At 36.5% G+C, this 21,053-nt stretch overlaps 1 protein-coding gene and 1 long non-coding RNA gene across 2 annotated transcripts in view; one reads left to right on the forward strand and one right to left on the reverse strand.

Moving 5' to 3' along the window:
* LOC137709289 (uncharacterized) overlaps positions 1–21,053 on the reverse strand; it is a 69,165-nt gene that overhangs the window by 28,932 nt on the left and 19,180 nt on the right. The gene's annotated exons all lie outside the window — the stretch shown is intronic.
* Positions 1,947–2,687, forward strand: LOC137749479 (uncharacterized). Its single transcript, XR_011070216.1, has 4 exons — positions 1,947–2,132; positions 2,219–2,314; positions 2,407–2,457; positions 2,640–2,687. It is a non-coding gene; the product is annotated as an uncharacterized lncRNA (long non-coding RNA).

Consider the following 21,053-nt stretch of genomic DNA (forward strand, 5'->3'; position numbering starts at 1 on the left):
AGGTGAGTGATCATGCCTGTTGATTTAGTGATGGGCATTTTTAAGAGTTTTTTTCATGTGGTGAGACTCATCCCACACGGTTTGGGAAAGGTTGATCAACATTCCTTCTTCTGATGCATTTTCTTTGAGGGTCCCACACAAGTGACATTCCCAATTCATTTGAGAACTTTGTTTACAGCAAACTTCTTATTTCTTCCCTTTTTCTTTATATATATATATTTAATTTTTTTTTCCTTTTGAACTTTCAAAGCAGTTCCAGCGTGTTCCATTGTCCCTATGGCAATCCACTATTCTATCCATCTAATGAATAGTAACTGTCCTTAATGAACAGTAATCGCTTTTTGCATCTCCACCCATGCACTCAATAGCCCTGACAATTGGTAATAAAATATTAATATTTTTATTTATTTATAAAATAATACAAAATAATTTTATTTGTAATTTCGGATAAGATTTTTAATCGTTCTCGTTGTACCACATGTCATTATCCCAAAAGACAATAGCAATAAAATATTAATATTTTTTTATTTATAAAATAATTCAAAATAATTTTATTCGTAATTTCGAATAAGATTTTTAATCGTTCCCGTTGCGCCACATGTCATTATTTGAAAAGACAATTATTGGTGATGGATTTCCGATAAAATTTTTAACCAATCACGTCGCACCACGTGTCACAATCTGTTTACAATCTTTGAGGATAGATTTCCACCTGATTTTTAACGAATGACAGCATGCCACGTGACATTATCTACAATCTAATCCTTTCTAAATCCTCCATATAATCCACCATCCATCCTCATAAATCTCACACCAATTTTTTCAAGATCTCTATCATTATTCATAGTTTCTGCTTCCTTATTCACCTAAATCTCTATCATTATTCATAGTTTTTGTTTCCTTCTTACAATGTCCTTGAGAGAAAGATTGGTATGAAATTGGATTGAAACTTGACAATATATGAAATTAGATTTATAGAAAAGTAAATTTATAAAAGTATGAAATTGAATTCAAACTTGACAATATATGTTGAATTTATAGAAAAGTAAGTATATAAAACTATGAAATTGGATTCAAACTTGACAATATATGAAATTGGATTGAAACTTTAAGAAGATATGAAATTATGGTATAAGGTAGAAGATAATGAGAATGTATTTATATAAAAGTAAAATCAATTTTTTTTTTAAATTTAAAATTTTTTTTTTCGGATTTTTAATATTTTTTTACGTTTTTGTAAAATTTTTATTCACCTAATTAATCTATACAGTTGGATTTAAACCAATTTGAATTCCAACACTCCAGATTGTGCCACGTGACACAACGGTAACATTTCTGATTTTTTTAACTGTTTTTTTTTAAGTCTAATAACGTGGACCCTTGATCTCAGATCTAACGGCTAGTATGAAATGAAGTTTTTTTATTTTTTTTTCCCGTTGTTAATCCAACGACCCTAAATTTATATCCATTGTAATCCAACGGTCATGGGGAAGCCACGTGGCTCCCCAATGGCAAGATTTTTGAGTGCGTTGCGGGCCCCAATTTCTGATTTTATGTCGGATTACGTGCGCCCACGCGCGCTTGACAGAAAAAATAAAAAAAGCGCAGCTGACGTCTCCCTGACGTCAGATGGCCATCAGGCACTCGGGCCAGCACGAATCCACGGCCCGCTTGCTCGGGCCTACTCCAGCTCCATCACCAGCTCCCGCTGGACTTCCTCCCTCGGGCAATAGCCCACTGTTCCTCAGCCCGTCCCTCCAGCAACTCCTCCCGCTGGAGCTGCTCTCAACCCCATTTAAACATGGGACTTTGAACCAATTTGACCCAAGTCTTCTGACAGCAAGCTTTACTCTTTTTTTTTTTTTTTTTTTTTTTTTTATGTGACTTTAAGGCTTCTAACCCCTCTTCTTCTCCACGTGAGCAATCTCCATGTGAGAGGTGCAGATTTTATTCACCCCTCCTCCCCTTGCGAGATGGCTTAAAAAATCCTCTTTTTTCTTGGTTGTAATACACGGTGTTCTTCCACCAGAAGCAAAAGGCAGCTCCGCAATACTTGGGCTCCCGTTGATTTCGCAATGTATTTGAAATTCCTTTTGGGTTTTTTTTAGCCGTTGAATTCCAAATGTAGATGGGTAAGATTGGTGGAGTTCAAACTCTTTTGAATTGTTCCAATTTATCTTCTTTTCCCTTTAAACCGTAGAGGCTTTTTTTTATACAGGTCACGAGCTCTCTTTTCTTTCTGCTGCACCACCTTGCTTGTGCTCCTTCTGTGGACCAAAAATTCGAAGTGAAAGGAGGAGAAAATAACCAGCAGGTCACCCCATTTTCGTTTTCTATGTTCCAGGTTTGATTCGGAGTGGGTTGAAACTCTGAACTGCAACTAATTGGTTTAATTATTTCGTGCAGGCGTCACTGGCAACAGTATCTCTTCGATTTGGTTGTTGCTGTGTCCCTTAGGTAATGAGCTTGATTGGGTTGAAAAAAACCCTTCTTTTTGTGTAATGGTAGATGATAAGCCTAATTTGATGTTGGTAGCTTCCGTAGTCTAAATTCATTTAGCTTTTTGTTTATCACGAGTAGCTTTTCGGTATCTGTTTGACTTGGTTTTTGACATGGTTGCTGGACAAACTATTTTGCAGCATTGGGTTCGTTGAAAACAAGTGTTGATCCATGGCTCCAAAGGTGAGAATTGCACTCTGAAACTTGTAATGACGCACTCATAGTATCTGCCGTATTTTGAATGGGTTTTGATGTATTAGTGTGTAATTATCACTCTCTGGCATTTCTGTTTCCACATAGGGAATTATTTGGCTGGTCTTGACAGTGGGCATTTGGACACCTTTTTTGTGTTCCCATTCATGTTTTGTCTTCGATGCTTGCCATCCTTTCTCATTAACGCTTGTACAAAGCGTTGCTTTTCCCAAAATCTTTTGTGGTTTTGATTTCTCATTAACACATGCACCTATTCTCTCATTGGACCGCAAAGAATGACCTTGCATATAAGACTTGGCTTCCTGTGTCTGCTACCTTAGCTTTACTTTTTGACAGATGTGAATTAGAATGATCCTTTGTCTCTTAACTTTATCCAACATGATAACCACGTGAATGACATTCATGTTATCTAGAAAACTTTTCTTCCTTCTCCTTCTCTGGAGTGATCTTTAAAGTCTAGGACATCATTAGTGTACCACCTTCTTGGAGCATATTGTTTTACTTTTGCCAACAAGCTTCTGCACCGTTGGTGATTGAATGAAGAACATGTTGCTGTCAATATTTGGGGTTGAACGAAACTTGGTCTTTCTTTATCCAAATCCATTGCTTTCTGTGACATTGATTGCTCCTTTCTTTCTTGGCATGGACGTCGAACACGGATCTCTTTAGATTTGATCGGAACTTCATGGGGTGGTTTACGCCACCTCGAAGAAATTCATGGGATTTTGGAGATTATTTCTGCTGCTGTCAGTGGGGAGTCTAGATCCTTTTCTTCAATTTTCTTTTAAACGTTGCAATTTTCTTGTATAAATTGAAGATTACAGACTCTAGGTAGTTGATTACACCCTTTTTTTTTTTTTTTTTCATTTTTTGTCTGCAACACAACATCGAACAAGAGAAATAAATAATTTAATAGAACTTGTTTCATACCTGGTGATGAATGTTCTTCTTTGGATCTTGATTCGAAAGCACGAATGGTTGAACTCCTTGTTCACTTTTCCGGCAGCACTTCGTTGCTTTTGGTATTTTCTCTCAAAGTTTCTCTTATTTTCTGCAGAGTATCCCCTCTCTTTTTCTGTGTTTCTCTCTTGCTGCAGCTGATTACTATTTATAGGCATCCTAGGAAGGCTCTAGAGTTTGTTACGTGGGGGGAGATGGAGGCCATGACCTCCTGCCACTTTCTCTTCACCTCTCCCACCAACTGTGCAGTTTTTCCACGCCTTGCGGAAAAATAGGAGACCCTATTGCATGTTACTTCCCCTTTTGTAGGAAAAAATACATATTTTCTTTTCTTTTTCTTTTTATTTTATTTATGGATGTTGATTTGTATGCAAAGCCCATCCTCATTTGTTGGGCTGGATTACATTTTTGCTTTGCCTCGTAGTTTGACCCAATTTGTATGGACTATTTTTTTATGTTGTATATTTTTGTTGTTCAACACAGAGCGCGCGGAATTCTATTTCCAGGAACGTCGTTACTGGAGGAGAATCAGGTACGAAACCCATTTGCTCTGTTCAATTTTCTTTCATACCAGTCGATTGGATTCTTCAATTTTTACTTCGTTTGATTTGTTTATCATCTTCTGCTCTGCACTTGTTGCTTTCTGTCAATTTGGGGGTTTAGGGTTTCTGTCGAATTTGGGGTTCTGGGTTTCTCTGTTTCTGTCCATTTGGGGCTTTTAGGTTTCTGAAAAAGTTCAAAATGTTCATCTGCTTTCTGGTTGTGTTAGAACAAGTTCAAAATTTTGAAATTCTTGTGGAAATGGAACCGTAGAAAATAGGTTACCAAATTAATGTGTTAACTGGTTTTTCTTAAACAAGAAATCATTTGAAAGGGCAACAATTTAGGAATTACAAAGCTGAGCAGTCTGCTAATTGATTGTGTTATACTTGTAGCAGTGTGACAAAGCGCACTGACATTCTAGGATTCATACACCCGACCTCACTTTGTGAGATAAAGCTTGGTTATTGTTGTTGTTTATACATACATGAACATTTTACTTGCTGACAAAATTTCTACGTCGACGCATGATTAAGTGTAATAGGTTCCTTTCAAGTTTCCAGTTATATTATACCTTTTATTTGTTAGCAGAACACCAGAAAATGATACCTTGTATGTTCTTCCACAAAAATGCTTCTCTAATAGGAAGCCGGAGTTGTTTTCTCTTTACTTTTCTTAATTAATTCTAGCTATGAAGAAGGCAAGAAAAAGTAAGGAGGCTGCAAGATCATCTAAGAAAAGTAATGCTAATGAGAAAAATATTCCGGTACATCCCCCTGCATCTGTGCAGAAGCGAAAGGCTGCCTCCTCTAATGAATCAGAGGTGGTTAATGATTCCGTAGAGGATAAACCATCTTTTGATGGTGTTGTAGACGACATCCAAGCTACAGACGATACAAATGTTGGGGAACTTGCATCCAAATAAATAAAGTGACGGGTATAGTAGCAAGGAAAATGAATGGATAAGTAAACCATGATTTACCCGGAAACATGATGAATAGGGCAGAAGAAAGGGCAACCATCATGGTGGCGATGGAGATCAAGAGTGTAGAAAGGCCTAGTATCATTTTTGTGAATAGGGATTTGAGGAAATCATCTTCAGCATAACGCGATATAAGGATGCCAAAAAATTGATGTTGAAGTTGTGGAAGTACAGAGCGAAATAGCATTCAACCCTATAAAAACCATAAATACCTTTCCATTTAAGAATATGGGAATCCCTGTCACTTGGTTGTTTCCGCTAGAAACAGTATATACTGTAGCAAACATGATTGGAATAACGAGGCCATTGACAACTGTAGAAGATTTTGCTGCACTTCTCATCCACTTTTCTGCATCCTCGAGCAATTCCTTGTGTTCCTTGGTAAATAATTGAGGGGGTGTCAAACCATCTTTGTTAAAAGATGAGGCTCCGGATAGTGGAACCACAATACTCTCTACCTCCTGCATTTCATTCAACAAAAACTTATACATCGTAGTGATATTAGGTGATCGGGTTCTTTCAATAATTATAAAGGTAAAAAAGAATGCTTCATTTGATATATTAAGTTAGGAGTTTTTTTATTTTTATTTATTTATTTTTAATAAATGGCATATGAATTTATATAACATTTTAAATTTATTATATGAACTAATATTTTAAATAGTTTGTTATATCAACTTTCTGAAATTATTAATTTGTCATCTCACCTCAATTCCTTTGACTTTTCCATTCAAAATAAGCATGAATTATGTTCGGGTTATTTTGGGCATTTCAACACCTCATTACTCTATTAAGTTCATGGTTAATTTCATAAAACTTTGGATTGTAAATTCTCTATGTATTCCAATTTTTAACTAAATCATTTTACACCGTAAAAAAAAAAAAAATAATAATAAAAAAAAAAAAACTAAATCATTTTACAGATATTCCAATTCGTAATTAAAATTTAGTTTAACATAGAATTAGAAATTACATTTCAACTTAAACCACTATGAGAATGTTAATTGTTGTTGTTAAGCCAAAAACAATTTTGAAAATTTTGGGGCTAACACGGGACCTTTTCCCACAAGTAATGAGAATGCCCTCATTAAAGTAGCGAGACTCACATTCCTTACACTCACAATACAACCACCAGTAAGAACTGAACTGTTGTCTATGACCTCTCCAGACTAATCTTCTCATGGTAAGAAGAACAATCAAAAGAATTAAAGATAAAATTAATAACTAATCTTTATTTAAATTCTCAAGATCCAAACAAATTGGGCTTGAGACAATAAAAGGCCCAATCATTTGGGCTGTTGTGTTCAGTCACTATAGTTCGACCATAAAAAAAGTGAACAAAGGCGTTTTTATTATTGGAAGTTAGGAAGTAACCTCTTACATAGTGTGTCCAGTGCATACAAGCTTTCTTAGAAGTGACAAACATTTCATTACTACAGTTACACAACATATTGCATACACTATCAAGAATTCATATCCAACGTTTGACTTTCCTATCGAATATTCCTCTGCCATAAGTTGTCACTTGTACTCTAGGGAACGGTTTCATGGATTCATGCATGGCTGAGGTTGTTCTCTTAGTGACATGTTGTCAACTCCTTAATTCATGGAGTGGATATTTTGCTTTCCAAAGATTTGTGTAAGGATCTCAAGTATGGGTTGGCATCCTCACTTTAGCTAAGTTATGGGCTAAAGTGATGGTCTTAACCCTACTCTTGTATCTTCCATACCTTGTTTTGTCCCTTACCTTCTTTCCTTATTTTATTCTTCTTTTGCTTCTGTCGGAACTAGGGCAGGATCTTAGGGTTGTTGTTTGGTTTCTCCCGTGTATCCCTATGTTGTATTTTCCATATATGAGTGTTCTCACTCTCTTGTAATCCACAAGAAAAACCAATCACTCTTTGAAAAGCAATATGGTATCAGAGCAGGTTCTCTAACCTGCTCCTGCTACACTGCTTTCTAAAATCCTTCAATCTCAAAAATGTCGCAAGAAAATCCGGCTGCTTCAACGGCGGATAGCTCCCTGGAAGTTTCCTCCGTAAATATGCATGAAGTGGATGTCAGCCCAAATCAAAGGTTAAGCTCAGTCGTATTGAATGAGTTCAATTACTTGCCATGGTCTAGAGCAGTGTCACTGGCGCTGGGTGGTAGGTCCAAGTTAGGGTTCATAAATGGTAGCATCAAAGTTCCTGATGCTTCCTCGTCAAACTATGAATCTTGGCTAAGCAAAGATCAACTTGTGATGTCATGGCTCTTAAATTCCATGGAGAGAAAATTAGCTGAAATTTTCAGCTACTCAGAATCGTCTTATCAACTATGGGAAGCAGTCAGGGAGATGTATGGCAGTCAAAATAATGCTGCTCGAGTCTTCCAGTTAAAGAAAGACATCTCCGATTTACAACAAGATGGGAAGCCATTCGTACAACTCTTGGGAAGTATGAAGACCATGTGGAACGAGTTGGAAACCTATCGACCTCATACGACAGATGTAGCGTTGCTACGAAAGAGGGCAGAAGAAGACAAGATCTTCCAACTCTTGTCCAGTCTTGACTCAACATATGAAGATCTGAGATGTCACATACTCATGAACACAGAACTACCTTCCTTTCCAAGCGTGTGTGCAACGATTCAACGTGAGGAAGTAAGGAGGAAAGTCATGAACATAAGTATTATGCCAAATGTCCCGGAGTCTAGGGCATATGTGACTAACGAAAGAAGGTACAAAGGAAAGCACCCTCACCTAAAGTGTCAACACTGCAATAACACAGGTCATGTTAGGGACACATGCTGGATTTTACATCCAGAATTAAAGCCAGACTTCATGAAGAATGTACCAAGGGTGAATCGTACCCCACATCGGGCTAATTCTGCATCCACCTCCTACTCCACCAAGACAGATGCATTCAAGAATTTCATAGCTAATCCGACAGAACTCATGAATGAGTTTCTGTCATTTCTACAAGTCAAGAAAGGAGGTGATCAAAGAGACAGTACCAAGGGCATGGAAGAAGGAACATCAACAACAATGCTTGGCAAGTTCACAGGTTTTTTGACAGACACAAATCCTGTGTCCCAAGAAGACATGCCAGGTATTATGAAAGCCTTTAAAACTGCACTAAAGTTAAATATGTTGCATGATTTTTGGGTTATAGATTCGGGTGCTACAGATCATATGACCAACCTTGTGTCTAATTCCAAAAAATTTGAAAGATTGACAAAACCGTCTCAAGTCTCAATAGCAGATGGAAACCAAGTAAAGGTTTTAGGAAAAGAAAAAATTAAGTTGATGTCAGATGAAGTCGAGTCTGTAGCTTTGTATGTCCCTTCCTTTCCATTTAAACTTCTATCTGTGGGAAGGATCACAAATACCTTGAATTGTTTAGCCATTTTTTTCTCCTCACAATGTGATTTTTCAGGATTGTGTCACCAAAAGGACGATTGGTGAAGGGTTTTACTTAGACGGTCTCTATTACCTGTCAAAAAGCAATCCCAGAGGTCTTCAAACCAAGTTCGAAGCCACTGGTGATGCTTGGTTGTGGCATCAACGTTTAGCACATCCTTCCTCTCCCATTTTGTCAACTTTGTTTCCAAATTTAGGAAAAAGTGATATGAGTTGTGAAACCTGTCACTTGTCTAAAGACACTAGATTACCCTCAAAATCTTCTCTTTCTAGAACAAGTAAATGTTTTGAACTTGTCCATTCCGATGTATGGGGACCAACTAGTGAATCATTTGATGGTTACAAGTTTTTTGTGATCTTTGTGGATGACTTCTCTCGGGTTACTTGGTTGTACTTACTAAAGTCTAAGAGTGAGGATATAGAAGTATTTAAAGATTTCCATAACCTTGTAAAAAACCATTTTGTATCTCAAATTCAAACCTTGCGATCTGACAATGGCACCGAATACATGTCCCATATCATGAAACATTATTTAAGTGCTCATGGCATCATGCATCAAACGAGTTGTGTTGGAACCCCTCAACAAAATGGGGTAGCCGAACGTAAAAATCGAGATCTTCTTGAGAAAACAAGAGCACTGATGCTGCAAATGCATGTACCTAAAAGGTTTTGGTCACAAGGTGTTATGGCAGCTGCATACATCATCAATAGGTTACCTAGTAGAGTCTTGGAACACAAGTCCCCTCTAGAGGTTCTGAAAGGAAGAAAAATTGATGTCTTACATCTAAAAGTGTTTGGTTGCATCTGTTTTGTACATGTTCAGTCTCAACACCGAGACAAATTGGATCCCAGAGCTGCTAAATGTCTCTTTCTTGGTTATTCATCCACTCAAAAGGGATATAAGTGCTATAATCCCCAACTAAGGAAAGTGATTGTGTCTAAAGATGTAAGATTCCATGAGACTAATCCTTTCTTTAAACCTAGTGAAAACATAGACCAAGAGGATGGCACCCTGGACCTGTTTCCATTACCAAGAATTGAATCTGAGGAGTTACACCACGAAGAGATCAGTCTCAGTCAAGACAACACAGACACTGATCTTCAAGACCCTCAACCAGATGAGTTCATACAAGATGAAGACATTGAAAACCAAGACAACCCTCCAACTGTTGCAGAAAAGTTGCACGAGAGTGAGCCTTCTATCCCAGCACCCCGACGCAATCCCCGTCGTGATAGGCAGCCTCCCAACCGGTTTCACGATTTTGATATATACAAACCAAAGCATCCAATGTCAAGTTATGTATCATATCAAAAAGTGACCCCCTCGCATGCAGCCTTTCTTAACAACATCTCCAGTTATAGGGAGCCTCGAAGCTTTCATGAGGCCAACCAACAGGCAGTGTGGCAGGAAGCAATGAGAGATGAACTCAATGCTCTAGACCAGCACAACACTTGGAGCATCACCAAACTTCCAAAAGGAAAAAAGGCTGTGGGATGCAAGTGGATCTATAAGATAAAATTTCATGCAGATGGCTCAATCGAGAGGCATAAAGCCAGGTTGGTGGCTCGAGGATTCACACAAACATTTGAAGTGGATTATAAAGAAACATTCGCGCCAGTTGCAAAAATGAACTCAGTAAGGGTGTTGTTGTCTGTTGCTGTCAATAAAGGTTGGAATATGTATCAAATGGATGTGAAGAACGCCTTTCTTCATGGTGATCTCGAAGAAGAAGTTTATATGCGATTGCCCCCTGGCCATCCTCAAAGTCAGGTCCCTAATCTGGTGTGTAAGTTGCATAAGTCCATTTATGGACTAAAGCAATCCCTTTGTGCTTGGTATGCTAAACTAAGCTCAGTTCTTCACAGTGCTGGTTTCAAAAGAAGTGGAGCAGATTCATCATTGTTCGTACGTACTGGAACTGGTGGAAAGTTAGTTGTGCTGATTTATGTGGATGACTTAATAATTACTGGTGACAATGCTTCTGAGATCTTCAAACTCAAGCAGTCACTACAACAAAAGTTTGCGATCAAAGATCTTGGGGTGTTAAAATATTTTCTTGGTATTGAAATGGCATCCTCTCACAAGGGTCTATTTCTCAATCAACGAAAATATGTCATGGATCTCCTCAATGATGCTAACATGAGTGAGTCAAAGCCTGCCACCACCCCTCTCGACAGCAAGCTCAAACTTACAATGGGCGGAACTCCTCTCTCCAATATCAGTTCATACCAGAGGCTTGTTGGTAAGCTAATCTACCTCACTATCACCAGACCCGATATCTCACATGCAGTTAGCATTGTCAGCCAATTCATGCACAATCCTTCTGTTGATCATTTGAATCTTGTAAAGAGGATCTTACGTTATTTGAAAGGATCTGTGGGACGTGGCATTGTCATGACAAAGAATGATCACACTCATATCATGGGATACTGTGATGCAGATTGGGCAGGCAATGCTATTGATCGCAAATCTACTAGTGGTTATTGCACCTTTGTGGGTGGAAACCTAGTCACCTGGAAGAGCAAAAAGCAAACTGTCATTGCCAGATCAAGTGCCGAAGCTGAGTATCGTGCAATGGCCTCAACAGCTTGTGAATTAATCTGGCTTAAGGGTCTTCTAAGCGACTTAGGTTTTTCTGCAACTCTTCCTATGTCTTTATTCTGCGACAACCAAGCTGCAATGCATATAGCTTCCAACCCAGTGTTTCACGAACGAACGAAGCACATTGAAGTTGATTGTCATTACATTCGGGAGCAAGTGCAAGCTCAAGTAATTCGGACACACTACACCAGAAGCTCTGATCAACTTGCTGATGTTCTCACAAAGCCCTTGCCTTCTCATCAGTTTCAGCGCCTCCTGTCCAAGCTTGGATCCATCAATCTTCTGGACCCAACTTGAGGGGGAGTATTGGAAGTTGTCACTTGTACTCTAGGGCACAGTTTCATGGATTCATGCATGACTGAGGTTGTTCTCTTAGTGACATGTTGTCAACTCCCTAATTCATGGAGTGGATATTTTGCTTTCCAAAGATTTGTGTAAGGATCTCAAGTATGGGTTGGCATCCTCACTTTAGTTAAGTTATGGGCTAAAGTGATGGTCTTAACCCTACTCTTGTATCTTCCATACCTTGTCTTGTCCCTTACCTTCTTTCCTTATTTTATTCTTCTTTTGCTTCTCTCGGAACTAAGGCAGGATCTTAGGGTTGTTGTTTGGTTTCTCCCGTGTATCCCTATGTTGTATTTTCCATATAAGAGTGTTCTCACTCTCTTGTAATCCACAAGAAAAACCAATCACTCTTTGAAAAGCAATAAAGTGACACAATTTGAATTAGAGAAATTAGGTTCACATTTCTCATTTTTCTATTTCATTGATTAAAAATTTTCTTTCTTCCATTTTTTATGAAGATTCTTTTGACTTTTATATCCGCATCATTTTTTTAATAATTAAATATTTACATGTTGGCATATTTAAATTTATAAATAAAGAGTATTTAATCATTTTCAAATACATTCATTTAACGTTAGAAGGGTTTGGTTTGGTATATTTATATATGTAATTAAATTTTGTATATTTTTTTTTCTTTTTAACTTCTACTTTTTTTTTTTTTTTTGCAACTATTTTTTAAATACAAATTTTCTTTTTAGTTTTAATTTGTACCCATGCATTTAATTTCTTTTTATAACCCATATTTTTAAACTCTTATTTTTACTCAAATTTTGTTAATCTTTTATTTAAACCCATTTATATATTTATAATGCCCAATTTTTTCATAAAATATGTACTACTGTATTACATGTAACATGTACCAATGCTTAAAACGTACCCATATTTAAATTATTATTTTTTTCCTCAGAATTCACACAATTCAAATTTGAGGAAAAAAAAAATTATAAATCCTTACTTGGTGTTAACCTTTTCGAGTGGTCTATCCTTGTATCCTGGGTTCGAAACATCTCTCTCCAGTTAATTATTGTAAAAGTTTTGAACCTCTCCCTCTCCTCTTAATAATAATAAAAAAACTTAAAAATAAACCTTCCATGATTTTAGAAGGAATTACTAATTTTCATTATTAACACTAATATTCAGTATTTTGTCCTTCAATCAAATTATTTAAATTATTGAAGTTTCAGTCTAAAATTTTGGTCAATGAGGGACATGAACCCGAGTTTCCATTTGAATTTTGTGAGGTCAAGTACTCGGATTGAATTTCAGGGATCATAGATGTAAGTAAGCCTACAAAAATGTTTAAAATAATTCGAACCTTGTACCATTGCCTTTCTCTCTGCATTTGCAAGGCTGCACCTGAAATACCATCAAGCTTTTCTAATGGAGATAACGTCCCTGCATAATGTAGCATGCTGTTCCCGGAATCATCTTTCAAAGTCGCAAGGTAATATCTTTTACCAGTCCCGTATATAAGGCTATAAACATTTTCTTGACGGCATTCATCAGCATGATGAAATATGTACTTTCCGTTTCTTCCTAATTTCATGTCCAATAACTCTGGTCTGGCTTTGCATAAAGTAATAACGAGCTCACCAATCCCATTTTGAACAGCTCGTAATACTGTATCAACTATTCCATGATATGCCGTCATTTCTTTAATATTTAAATCTTTTATCCAGTCCAAAATTTCACGTGACCGAACATGGTGCAATTTCAGTTCCCGTATGTGGTTGATTCCTACATTGACATTCAAAACAATGTTACAACTCAGCACCACATTTTTAACGAGTCGATAGATAAACAAAATTGATAATTTAAGTAAATGAAAACTGAGATTCTTACAAATTTCTCTAAATTTGTGGCCATGAGATTCGATAAATCAAACAAAATCAACATACATAATTTCAACAGAGGTGTGAGATAAGAAATTAATTGTGTGTTTATCATTTTCTATAGAAAAATAAATAAATTAATTAATGTCCACATACCCAAAAATTTTGAAAGCCTCGATGGATGTCCTTGTAATAAACCCAAGTCTGCGAAACAAATTTAAAATTAAATTTGCTGCCAAAGTATCTTTGTAAGCCTGATTAGATGATATAAGGCATAAGCAAAGAAAAATAAAATGCAATTCTTATTTACTGTAGTGAAATTTTATATGAAACCCTAGAGCAGCTTAATACCCAGGCACCATATGATTTGGAAGCTTGCAGCAGCCTGCCTATGGTAATTTTTTGGATGAACAATAAAAAAAAGAAGAACAAAAAAGGAGCAGAACATATGAAAAGGACACCAACATATCAAATCATAGTTTGACTTCTGAGATGTAACATACCTGTGCTATTCCTTTGATCACCTTGTTCATTTTCTTGATTTTGAACATTTCTACGAACATCGGCTACGGGAAGAGCATGCTTTAAGTGTATACCTACCAAGAAATACGACTTCCTCATTCAAAATACTACTGGTAGATAATGTCTTTGACATAAGACCAATTTTATTTTACTACAGATTTTGTGGATGAAAACACACCATTATGGTAGTACCCATTTATAAAATGATCCAAGAAAGCTATGAGGAAGACCACCTTATTTGAACCAACTCATGAAACCCTTTATGTGGAAGGTGACATTTATACATGCCACATATAATGTTGACAAATTTGATCGTAGTAAAAGAAAAGAGAAAATATTACTAATATTTATAAATCCATCGTTGCCAAAATTTGAGCGATGTCCCACTCGGAAATGCAGAGGGCAAAAGAGCATATTCATACATAGGGCATCTTGTAAGGCCTTGAGTACAGGACAAGCCTGGGCACCGTCCAAGTAAATCCCATGCAATACCTGTACGTATGTACATTTAGATCAGTTATCATATATGTACGAGGATCTTCAAGGTGAGGAATCCCATTTTAGCTAGAAAATAAGGATGATGCGACAGCCGTCCGATCTCTTTTAATGAGATCGTGGGGTTGCAACTAAACACAACTTATTACATTTCTTTTTTCTTTTTCTCCGTTGCTCTGTATCTGTGCCTCGCGAACGACGCATAGCCAGGACAACCGAAGTCCAATCGAACCCAAATCTTTTCCCCCTGATCATTTTGGGAAACCTGGAGAATGGATTTAAGGATTTTGGAGTTTTTTTTGCCTTTCAATTTCTAATTTCTAGAGAGTGGTTTCAACGATTTGCTTTTTTTTTTTTCTTTTTTCAAATATTAAAGATTAAAACTTAATGAGTTCTGATTCAAATATGTTCAGTGGTTAGAAATTGAAGCTAAAAAAGAGGAACAGATTCACAAGCCAAGTTCAGATGTACAATTAAATCGAATTAGAAATTATTACCGCGCCTTCCCCATTAACCTGCAACCCAGAATCAGAACTTGAAAAATAAATTCCCACTCTCCAGAACGTTCAAAATGGTCAAGGAAAGTACGAAAAGAAAGAACATGAAATGTAATAAATGCATCTTTAATGTCCAGCCGCACGATCTCACTAAATGAAATCAGAAGGCTCGGCGCATCATCTCCATTTTCCAGCTAAAATGGGGATCCCGCTTGATAAAAGGCACGATTAAGAGTAGTCTCGTTACCAAATTGTTTGGCTTGAAGACAATAGCTAACAAGTTCAGAGCCGCAAGGACCTTTATCTGGCTTTAGATCTTCGAGTGGAGTTACAGAGTAGAGGTACCGAACTATTTCCCATTGGTGCTTCTTAGCAGCAATGACAATCGGAGTCATTTGGCTGGAATCTTTGGCTATACCGAGTAGTTTCTTGTTCCTCGCAACCAAGCATTCAACATAGAAACCTAACTATTGATCAAAAAAAGAAAAGGAAAACTAACGAAAAATAAAAAATAAAAACTTTATTTTTAATGAAAAGTTATTTTTAAAAGTATAATTAATAGTACCAGAAAAATGTATAAATGTGATTTTTCATTATAAGTGAACAATACCAAAAGTGTTTTGTTAAACCTTCAAAATAAAAAAAAAAAAATAATAAAAAAAAAAGAGTCTGCAGCTCAGGATCGGTGGTGCATGTCTCATCCAATGAGAATAAAAAAAGAGAAACTGCTAGCCTCTGTGCACGGGTGAAAGGCTTTTTCATCATAACGCGAATTACATATTTTAAACGCATTATGTGCGTGGAATGTTTCACTTGTTTTTTGTTCCATTATTTTCTTCCTTTATGAGACAAATTATAAACACAAAATGTATGTGATAGCTATTGAGTACATACTACGATCTAATGATATTCATGTTTACTCGTAAGTAAGAGATCTTAGGTTTGATTTTGAACAACATTATTATAGCTGGCCCAATATGAGACTTAGCTCACTTCCTACCACTTTGTATGGATAATATTTTTTGCTCAAAAAAAGTATGTGATCACATCATCGCATTAATTACTAAAATTCAGAAGTTACATTCATTTGTATATGGACTATGTAATTATATTTCTTTAATCAATCGATGCATATTTGTATTAACAATAAGAATTCATCAAATATTATGTTTACAAAACCTCATTAGTCCAAAATTTTAAGCTGTTATTAGATTTATTTTAGTTTCCTTAATTTTCAATTTTAATTAAATTTTTTTATTTATGCATCTTTACTCAAAATTTTAATTTGAATATTTACATATGAAAATCCAAAATGATACCTAAACATCACCTAACTAATTACTAAAAGCAAGGAGATGGATAATTGAAAAAAATAAATAAAAAGAAAAAAGAAAAAAAGAAAAAGAAAAAGAAAGAGCAAAGCATATGAAAAGGACTTCAACATATCAAACCATAGTTAGAGTTTTGAGATGTGACATGCCTGTGCTATTCCTTTTATTGCCTTGTTCATTTTCTTGATTTTGAACATCTATCCAAAAATCATTGATGGAACGAGCATACTCTATGTGTATACCTATCAAGAAATACGGCTTCCTCATTCAAAATACTCCTTGCAGATAGTGTCTATGACATAAGACCAATTATGGTGGTACCCAATTGTATGAGAAAATATTAAGGAGACCATGTTATTTGATGGAACGATCATGCTCTATGTATATACCTACCAAGAAATACGACTTCCTCATTCAAAATACTCCTTGTAGACAGTGTCTTTGACATAGGACCAATTATGGTAGTACCCATTTGTAATATGATTTAAGAAAAATATTAAGGAGACCATCTTGTTTGAACTACCTTCTAGAATTCGTGGAAGGTGACATTTGTACATGCCACACATAATGTTGACAAATTTTACATTAGCAAGAGAAAAGGGAAGATATTACTAACATTTATAGATCCTTCATTGCCAGAATTTGAGCGACATCCCACTAGGGAATGCAAAGGGCACAGTAGAAATTGTAGATAAAGGGGAGTATATTCCGTGACCTTGAGTACATGTCATGCATGGGTTATCCATAAGTAACTCCCATGCAATATCTGTATGTATGTATTTATACTGATTATATATATAGGGTTTCTCACTTTACTACCTTGAAGTATCGTGGTTTTTTAAATTTTCTATATTAATTTTTTTTCATCCTAGTGTCATACCTAAAGTGAGATTTGTGGGACACTTTCATACTTATGTTAGGTTTTCCATTAGAACCTCTGTTAACGCATGACGTGACGACCACGTAGGGTCATAGTGACATCCGGTGCCCATTCATTGTCCACGTGGGCGCCAAGTCATGCGTTAACCTAGGTTATGACGAAAAGCCTAATAAAAGTATGAAAGTATACCACAATCCTCACTTTAGGTATGACACTGAGATAAAAATAACTTAATGTATGAAAGTTTGAAAACCATGATACTTTAGGGTAGTAAAACGAGAATTACCCATATATATATATAGGAAAATGCTATTCACACACCTATTTTTTCCATGTCACGCACCTTTGTGAATTTTTTGTCATTGATTTTTTTTAGTTCATTCGATATAATTGCTGAAAATTGAGGGTGCTGTAGAAATAAAAATGGATGTGTTGATAGCACTATTTTACACACACACACATTGCAGAAAATTTGATTTGGTTAAGAGTGTTTAGGTTACCAAATTGTTTGGCAAAAAGACAAAAGACAAGAAGTTGAAAGCCGCCAGGGCCTTTATCAGCCATTCGATCTTTGCTTGGAGTTTGAGAGTAGGGGTACCAAACTATATCCCATGATCTCTTCAGCAAGTAATTGAGATCAAAACTCTTTAAGATATATCATATTCTCACGACTGCGAATTCCTGGAGGGGGGCGGGTAAACCATTGAGAGCAAGTATAACTATGTCCTCATCAACAAAATAAACTCCAGCAACATATAAGTAATCTCTAGCCTCTTTGATTCTATGAAGATACTGGGACACAAAATCAAAGCCTTTCTTAATTGTCTGAAGATTGGAATTCATTTGAAAAATACTAGTCTTAGACACAGTAAAGAACTGTTCTTTCAAACAAGTCCAAATATCCTGAGAGCTCTTACTACCAATAGCACAAGACAAAGCAATAGGAGATAAAGTAGCAGTGATCAATTGCATTATAGCCCTATCATGCATTTTCCAGACCACAAATTCATCCGTTTCAACAAAAGTATTAGAGCCTGAGTTTATACTAGATTCACCATATGGAACTGAATGTTGAGTAGGACAGGGGTGTGAGCCATCAACAAACCCCTTAATTCCATTGTTTTCCAACAAAAGTTGTAGTTGAAAGTGCCAATTGAGGTAATTGTAGTCATCCAATTTGACATTCACCGAGGTCGAAATGGTGGCAATGATCAAAGATTGCACAAGTTGAAGTTGCGTTGCATTCACCGTGGAAATTACTGCTGAAAAACTTAGTGAGGAATTATAGCAAACAGTTGATATGCAAGAATCAAGTACGCCGAGAAGATGATCGAAGGAAGAACATGACCACCCAAGAAACCCTAGAAATCTGAATTTCAAGAAGAATAAGAGAAATAGAGATATACCGAAGACAAATTTAAGAGTGCGAAGACACATTCAAACCGAGCGGAAATAGAGGAGAAGGATCAAAGATTATGCGCAGGCAACAATGGTGATTGATACCATGTTAACTAAGATCAATCTTACGCAGTAAGGAAGAAGAACGCATCAGACTTAGAGAGAGTTAGAACTTAGAGAGAGAGAGAATTTTCTTGATATATTTTCATAGTCACCAAGTAATACAAGGTTGAGATATTTATACTCTTACAACCACAAGGCTAACTGCCTTAACTAACAAAACTCCTAATCTAATTACAAGTGGCAATATCTTATACATCAATTTCTATACTCTATCAGTGTTTATATATGAAAACAAAGAAAGGAATAGTGAAGCAAGCATAAGAAATTAACAACTCATAACTTCTGTCTTTCTGGGTTGAACTATGCTTCCAAAGTATCTCAAGAAGCTTTGGCGGTGGTTTTGTCATGGATAGAAGGAAAAGTACGCGGCCCACAAGAAAGTTGGATTGCATGCAAAGCTTCGGCATTCTTCTCCCTCCAAGCCATAAACTCAACATCCCAAGCACCTTCCTGTTCAAGGGGTTCACTTTCAACAACGTCCCAAAGATCTTTAGAGAGCAGATAGGTTTTGACGCAGACACTCCAATCCTTATAATAGTGTTCTCCGTCAAGGATTCGAGGAACAATTGTAGTACTAGACACAGCTGCCATGCTTCTAAATCTGTCAATTTATCCAAAGGAGATTTTATTATCGGTATCATGATCATGTGTTTATTTATGAAAACAAAGAAAGGAATAGTGAAGCAAGCATAAGAAATTAACAACTCACAACTTCTGTCTTTCTGGGTTGCACTGTGCTTCCAAAGTATCCCAAGCAGCTTTGGCGATGGTTTTGTCACGGATAGAAGGAAAAGTACGCGGCCTGCAAGAAAGTTGGATTGCATGCAAAGCTTCGGCATTATTCTTCCTCCAAGCCTTAAACTCAAAGTCCCAAACGCCTTCCTGTTCAGGGGGTTCACTTTCAACAACATCCCAAAGATCTTTAGAAAGCAGATAGGTTTTGACGAAGACACTTCAATCCTTATAATCGTGTTCTCCGTTGAGAATTTGAGGAACAATTGTAGTACTAGACGCAGCTTCCATGCTTCTAAATCTTTCAATTTATCCAAAGGAGATGTTATTATCGGTATCATGATCATGTGTTTATTTATCAAAACAAAGAAAGGAATAGTGAAGCAAGCATAAGAAATTAACAACTCACAACTTCTATCTTTCTAGGTTGAACTGTGCTTCCAAGGTATCCCAAGCAGCTTTGGTGGTGGTTTTGTCACGGATAGATGGAAAAGTACGCGGCTCGCAAGAAAGTTGGATTGCATGCAAAGCTTCGGCATTATTCTTCCTCCAAGCCTGCCTTAAACTCAAAGTCCCAAACGCATTCCTGTTCAAGGGTTCACTTTCAACAACGTCCCAAAGATCTTTAGAGAGCAAATTGGTTTTGACGCGGACACTCCAATCCTTATAATCGTGTTCTCCGTCGAGGATTTGAGGAACAATTGCATTACTAGACGCAGCTGCCATGCTTCTAAATCTGTCAATTTTTCACAACCAGATTTTATTAGTTAGATCATAAAGAAAGAAATAGTGAACCAAGTATAAGGAATTAACTACTGACAATTGAAAAGAGGAAGCCTTCAGAAAATGACTTAGCTTGAATTGGTGATCGATAGCATTGTTGCTGCTACATATATAGACACACACACACACACACACTAATAGTCAACGATAAGATATCATATTATGCTGATAAACTGATAAGTTGCTCCTTTTTAATTAAGGTTCTAAAAGACGCTAAGTGCTAGTCGGGCGGTAAGCTGGAGCTTAGCGCCTAAACGGCTAGGAGAGGCCTAGCACGTAGGCAAACTATGTGAAATTAAGTAAATCTATTATATTTCGTGTAAGTAAGTGTCTGTTTATTCTTAAATATATATATATATATATATGTATATAATTTTATCATAAACTACAAAATAAAATGACATATACATTATGAAGTATGGGAACATAGTGAAAACATGGAGACCAAGCATACAATGTGTGTTCATTCAAGTATTCAACAAGTCTTTTGCAATTTATTGAAAAAAAATAAAATGCAAAATGAAAGTTATCTATTTTTTCTCTAAGTGAATCGACACCTATGTGGGTCTAGGTAGCCTAAGCACCATTTCATAATTTCAAACGCCTAGACATTAATCGGGGCAGTGCCTAGCTGCTTAGCGCCGACGAAGTTGTCCTTTATTTTAGGGCATTGTTATTGGCGCTCAAAAAATCACATTTTGCATTCCAAACTTTCTATTTTTTGTTTTATTTGAACAAACGTTGTTATCTCACTAAGGGGGAGGGGGTGGACTCAGCCTCACAATATGCTAGCAATAATGTTGTTCAAACTCGCTTTTAGTGAGAATCGAACCTAAGAGCTCTCACTTACAAGTGAAGAGGAATACCACTAAACCATAGTACTAAGTGGCTTTCAAAGGAAAAAAAAAATCTATAATTA

This window comes from Pyrus communis, chromosome 11 (assembly GCF_963583255.1).
Source record: "Pyrus communis chromosome 11, drPyrComm1.1, whole genome shotgun sequence".
NCBI classification, from domain to species: domain Eukaryota; kingdom Viridiplantae; phylum Streptophyta; class Magnoliopsida; order Rosales; family Rosaceae; genus Pyrus; species Pyrus communis.